Source organism: Sapajus apella, unplaced genomic scaffold (genome assembly GCF_009761245.1).
Source record: "Sapajus apella isolate SASKATOON/1434 unplaced genomic scaffold, GSC_monkey_1.0 scaffold62, whole genome shotgun sequence".
NCBI classification, from domain to species: Eukaryota; Metazoa; Chordata; class Mammalia; order Primates; family Cebidae; genus Sapajus; species Sapajus apella.
The window spans coordinates 1,503,096-1,509,095 of NW_022437002.1; positions in this window are offsets into that span (position 1 = coordinate 1,503,096).

The following is a 6,000-nucleotide window of genomic DNA, read 5'->3' on the forward strand; positions in this document are numbered from 1 at the left end:
GGGCTCTGAGGCGCCTCCCGGCTTGCACAGACTCTCCTCCCACTGCCTGGCTCCCAGGGCTAACCCTCAGTGTGGCATGAAGTGCTGCTTTATTTATTTCCTAATAAAAAGACAACTTGGGTGACCCAATGGGAGATTAAAATGGATTTACTATGAGATGACTGATCGTAAAACTGCAGGTGAAATCAACACGAGACAAGGTAACGAGAGGGAGGCAGAAAGTAAAGGACAGGAGCCACCGGTGACATTAGTCAAGGGGGTTCACATTCGCACAGGTGACCAGGAGTACTGTGGCCTTCAGGCTTCCTCTTGGAGAAGGCTGTGGGGGAGGCCTGGACCCCATTCTCCCACTGCGTGGCTCCAGATGCTTCCCTTCTACTCTCGAACCTCAGCTTCCCTACTTATTGAACACAGAGACCGGAGTAGGAAGTAGAGGCTTCTGGCTTGGTAGGAATGGAAAGAGCATGGTCTTTGTCACCAGATAAGCTGGGACTTGGGCTCCAGCCTGCTGGGTCCCAGGAGAGGCCTTAGGCAGAGCACTTCTCGAAAGTTCCCTTTCCTTCCCATGGAGATGGCAGTAATAATGGTAATGATAATGGTGATGATGATGATGATGATTCTAGTAATAATAACAATAGTGATAGCATAGCTAACATTCATCGAGGGCTTTGCTACACTTTAATACACTTAGAAAGGCACCATGTGTTCTTAGTCTTCTCCATACATAGAATCACATAGCCCTCATAACAACCCTGTGGGTGCTATTGTTATTTCCATTTTGCAGAGGAGGTGCGTTTCCCCATGAGGTATGGTGGCACCCAGAGAGCAGATTGCTGGCAAGACTGGCACCACAGTGGGTTTCCTGCTTGCCAACCTCAGCTTGTGGACTCTAGAAGTTTCTTTGCTATTCAGTGACTACAGCCATTCCCTCTCCAGTGAGGTCTGAATCATAGCAGGGGAGTGGGAGCTCTTTCAACTTTGTTTATTCCTTGAGTACTCTGCCTCAACCCACATACTGGCTATGTCTGTCTAGCATTCTCTTTACTCCTTAGTAGTTAATCTTATCATTAGGCAATCATTCTTCTCTCTCTCTCTTTTTTCTTTTTTGAGAGGGGGTCTCATTCTGTTGCCCAGGCTGGAGTGCAGTGGTGCGATCATGGCTCACCACCACAGCTTTGAGCTCCTGGGCTTGGTAATTCTCCCACCTTAGCCTCCCAAGTAGCTGGGATTATAGGCTTGAGGCACTGTGCCCAGCTCTAGGAAATAATTTTTATATTAAGCTTTTCCTGATAAAATTATGTGTGATTCTACCTTCTGACTAGATCCCAGCTGACAGAATTGATACTAAGACTAGTGCTGGGATATAGACTAGCAAAGATGATATTTATAATTTTTTTAAGTAAACTTAAAATGATAACCATTCCTAGCTCATGAGTCATGCAAAAATAAACTGTGGATTAGATTTGGCCCCCAGGCCATAGTTTGACAATCCCTGGCTTGGAGAGACTGTCTGATATAGTTTGGATTTGTGTCCTCACAAAATCTCATGTTGAATTTTAATCCCCTGTGTTGGAGGTGGGGCCTGCTGGGAGGTGATTGGATCATGGGGTCAAAATTTTAATGAATGGGTTAGCACCATCCTGTAGGTGTTGTTCTTGTGAGAGTGAGTGTGTGAGTTATCATGAGATCTGATTGTTTAAAAGTGTGTTTCACCTCCCCCATCTTTCTTCCTCCTGCTCTAGCCATGTAAGATGTACCAGCTTCCCCTTTGCCTTCCACCATGATTGTATGTTTCCTGAAGCCTCCCCAGAAGCTGATGCTCCATATTTCCTGTATAGCCTGAAGAACCATGAGCCAACCAAACTTCTTTTCCTTTTATAAATTACCCAGTCTCGGGTATTTCTTTATACAATTTTCTGTGAGAATGGACAGAAAATTGGTACCAGGAGTGGGGTATTGATATAAGGATACCTGAAAATGTGGAAGCAGCTTTGGAGCTGGGCAACAGGCAGAGGTTGGAAGAATTTACAAGGCTCAGAAGAAGACAGAAAGATGAGGGAAAATTTGGAACTTCCTAGAGACTTGTTAAATTGTTGTGACCAAAATGCTGATAGTGATATGGACAACAAAGTCCAGGCTTAAGAGGTCTCAGATGGAGATGAGGAACTTATTGGGAATGGAGTGTAGGTCACTTTTGCTATGCTTTAGCAAAGGGCTTGGCTGTATTGTGCCCCTGCTCTAGGGATCTGTGGAACTTTGAATTTGAGAGTGATGATTTAGGGTATCTGGTAGAAGAAATTTCCAAGCCATAAAATATTCAAGAAGTTGCCTGGCTGCTTCTGACAACCTATGCTCATATGCTTGATCAAAGTAATGACCTGAAACTGGAACTTTTATTTAAAGGGGAAGTAGAGTGTGAAAGTTTGGAAAATTTGCAGCCTGGTTATGTGGTAGAAAAGAAAAATCCATTTTCAGGGGAGGAATTCAAGCATGCAACAGAAATTTGCCTAGGTAAAGAGGAGCCAATTGCTAATAGCCAAGACAGTGGGGAAAGGGCTTCAGAGGCATTTCAGAGACCTTTGAGGCAGCCCCTCGTATCACAGTCCCAGAGGCTTAGGAAGACAGAATGATTTAATGGGCTAGGCCCAGGGCCCCTGCTGCCCTGCACAGCCTCAGGATATCACTCGCTGCATCCCAGTCACTTCAGCTCCAGCTGTGGCTCAAGGGAGCCCAGATACAGCTTGGGTTGCTGCTTCAGACGGTGTAAGCCATAGCCTCGGTGGCTACGACACGGTATTAAGCCTGTATGTATATAGAGTACAAGAGTTGAGGCTTGGGAGTCTCTGCCTAAATTCCAGAGGTGGTATAGGAAAGCCTGGATGTCCAAGCGAAAGCTTGCTACAGGCAGTGTGGAGGGGAAATGTGGACTTGGAGTCCCCACAAAGTCCTCACTGGGGCGCTAATAACACTGACTACTGAAGAAAAGGAAATACCCAGATCTTTTAGGGATCATTGGAAACTGGCTATGAATTGATGCTAAATCCTGAGGACCAACATGCCACTGTAGTCCATGAACCAAACTGTGGATTACAATGGCCAGAGGATAGACAGAGTCTTATTTCAAATTCATCTCACAAGGGGTCCAGTCATTTATTTCCTTTGTTTATGAAAGCCCAATTGGAATAGACATCCAGAGCAGGTGGTAGAATTCCCACTTAGGCTCTCTGACCCATGGGGTGATGATATTATGGTAGGAAGAGCTATGTAGGAGGCCTTGGACCTTTCCCTCCCTAGAAAGATAGTAAACCTGAAATGATAATGCTTCCCTTGGGGGAAGAGGGATCGTGAAGATTAATGCCACCATAAACTGGAAAGATGCAGGGATGCTTCTAAATAGAGGCATTATTAATCCAATTGACTTGCTCAGAAGTTAGATGGGTCTTGGAGAATGACTGTGGAAGGCTGTAAACTTAATCAGGTGGTTACTCCAATTGCATGCTACTTTTCCAGATACATTCGTTTTACTGAAGCAAATCTGTATGGCTTCTGGCAGTTGGAATGCGACTACTGACCTGGTTAATGGCTTTCCTCTATACCAATTTTGTAAGAACCACTAGAAGTATTTTTCTTCTAATTTGTCAAGACCAATAGTGCACTGTCAGAATCTTGCCTAAGGGCTGAGAGGGGGGAGTTCCCCACTAAGAGGGGATGTCAGCTCCCCTGCTATCTCTCATTGCATAGTCTTCTGAGATCTTGGCGGTTTTGACATTCCACAAAACATCACACTTACCTACTGCATTGATGGCATTATGCTGATTTGATCCGATGAGAAGGAAGTGGTTAACTAAAGATAGGAAGTAAATCCCACCCAAATCCAGTATGCTACTCCAGTGAAGTTTCTGGGGCTTTAATGATACAAAGTATGTTGAGATATCTCCTCTGGCAGAAGACAAGCCCCTGCACCTTACATTACCTATCAGGAAAAAAAGAGGCAGAATGCTTCCTAAGCCTTTTGGATCTTGGAGGCAACATATACCACATTTGAATGTGTGACTTTGATCCAACAACGGGGTCAACCACCAATTTTGAGTGGAAACCATAGTAAGAGAAGTCTCGGTAGCAGTTTCAGGCAGCAGCACAAACTGTTTCACCCATTTGGCCTTATGAGATAACAGTTCCAATGACACTCAAAGCATTGATGGCCAAAAAGGATGCTGTTTAGAGCCTCTGGCCAGCACCAGTTGGAGAATCACACTGCAGACTTCTAGGATTTTGTAGCAAATCTATGCCCAGTGCCTGAGGTGGTCTCTCCTGACTCCCTGCTGTGTGGCACAGCCCTGCAGGTGTAGGTGCAAAGGGCAGGGCCAGGGAGCTTGTGCTGTTGGGGCAGGCACCCTAGTGGTTAGGAGCACTGAGTTTCAGATGGCTGGTGCAGAGTTTGAGTTCCAACTCTGTCACTAGCTGTGTGTCCTTATACAAGCTACTTTACCTCTCTGTGCCACATTTTTCCATCTGTTGAGTAGGGGCTGAGAGCGCCACATTATAGGGCTCTTGCAAGGATTGTCCTTGTAGAGCCATACTTTAAGCAGGCTTTTTCTAGGTGCTCTGTTGAATTAACTCAATATTCATCAAGGGACATTATGCAGAAGGCACTAGCATTATTCTCAGTTTTAGATGGGGACACTGGGCACAGAGCTGTTAGGTAACTCCCCCTGGATCCAAAGGTGTGAGTTGAGCTGGTCCTGGAACCCAGACCAGACGGATCTAGAATCTTTGATCTCAAATATTGGGCTATAGAATGCCCGTCGGGTACTTAGTATGGGGCCTGGGCCATCCTAAGTCAGTTTCTTCAAGAATGGTCTGCATGCATGTAATCTGCCAACATCACCTAGTTTGAGGACGGTATTTTCTGTTAAACATACAGATTCCGGCCAGGCATGGTGGTTCGTGTCTGTAATCCCAGTACTTTGGGAGGCCGAGGCGGGTGGAACACCTGAGGTCAGGAGCTCAAGACCAGCCTGACCAACATGGAGAAACCCCGTCTCTACTAAAAATACAAAATTAGCTGGGCATGATAGCTCATGCCTGTAATTGCAGCTACGCAGGAGGCTGAGGCAGAAGAATCACTTGAACCCGGGAGGCGGAGGCTGCGGTGAGCTGAGATCACACCATTGCTCTCCAGCCTGGGCAACAAGAGTGAAACTCCATCTCAAAAAACAAAAACCAAAAAACAGATTCCTCCCCACCCCAAACTAAGTCAGAATCTCTGGGTGGAGCCTGGGAGCCTGCATTTTGATCCCCCTCACCCCACCACAGGTGATTTTTCAGCAAACAAAAGACAGAGAACCAAGGACTAAGAGTGCAATGAAATAGATTATGTTTTCATCTCATGCATTTCCAGCCAAAAAGTGGGAGCTCTGGGATCTAGAATGAGCCCTGCTGCAAACAAGCTGCAGAACTTACTTAGACGGGTCACCTGCATTGCCTTGTCTGAGTTTTCCATCTGTGTGGTGTGGATCTTGGTCCCCACTCCACCCACCTTGCAGGAGGTGATGATGGATGAATGGAGAGTTTGAGTTGCAGCTCTGTTACTCACCAGCTACCTGTCTCTGTGCAGTTACGTTACTTCTCTGTGCCACATCTCCTCATCTGAAGAGTGGGCCTAGGAGCTCTACGTCGTAGGGCTGTTGCAAAGCTTGGCATTACAAAGCCACGTTTTGTGTAGGCATTATTGTCAGATGTCTTTGGGTAACAGGGTGGGAACCGGAGTCACCCTGACTGGAGGCTGGAGGCCAGTGCTGCTGTAGCTGACATCACTGACCATGTCATGTGCCCTTTGAGCCTCAGTCTCCTCATCCAGAAGATGGATATAATAATCCCTACCCTACATTTGGTTACGGTGAGATTTAATAAGGGAGCAGACCTGAGAACACAAGAGAACACAAATCCCTGTCCTGCCATAAAATATAATTTATTACGCACTTTATCTGTTCTAGTTTC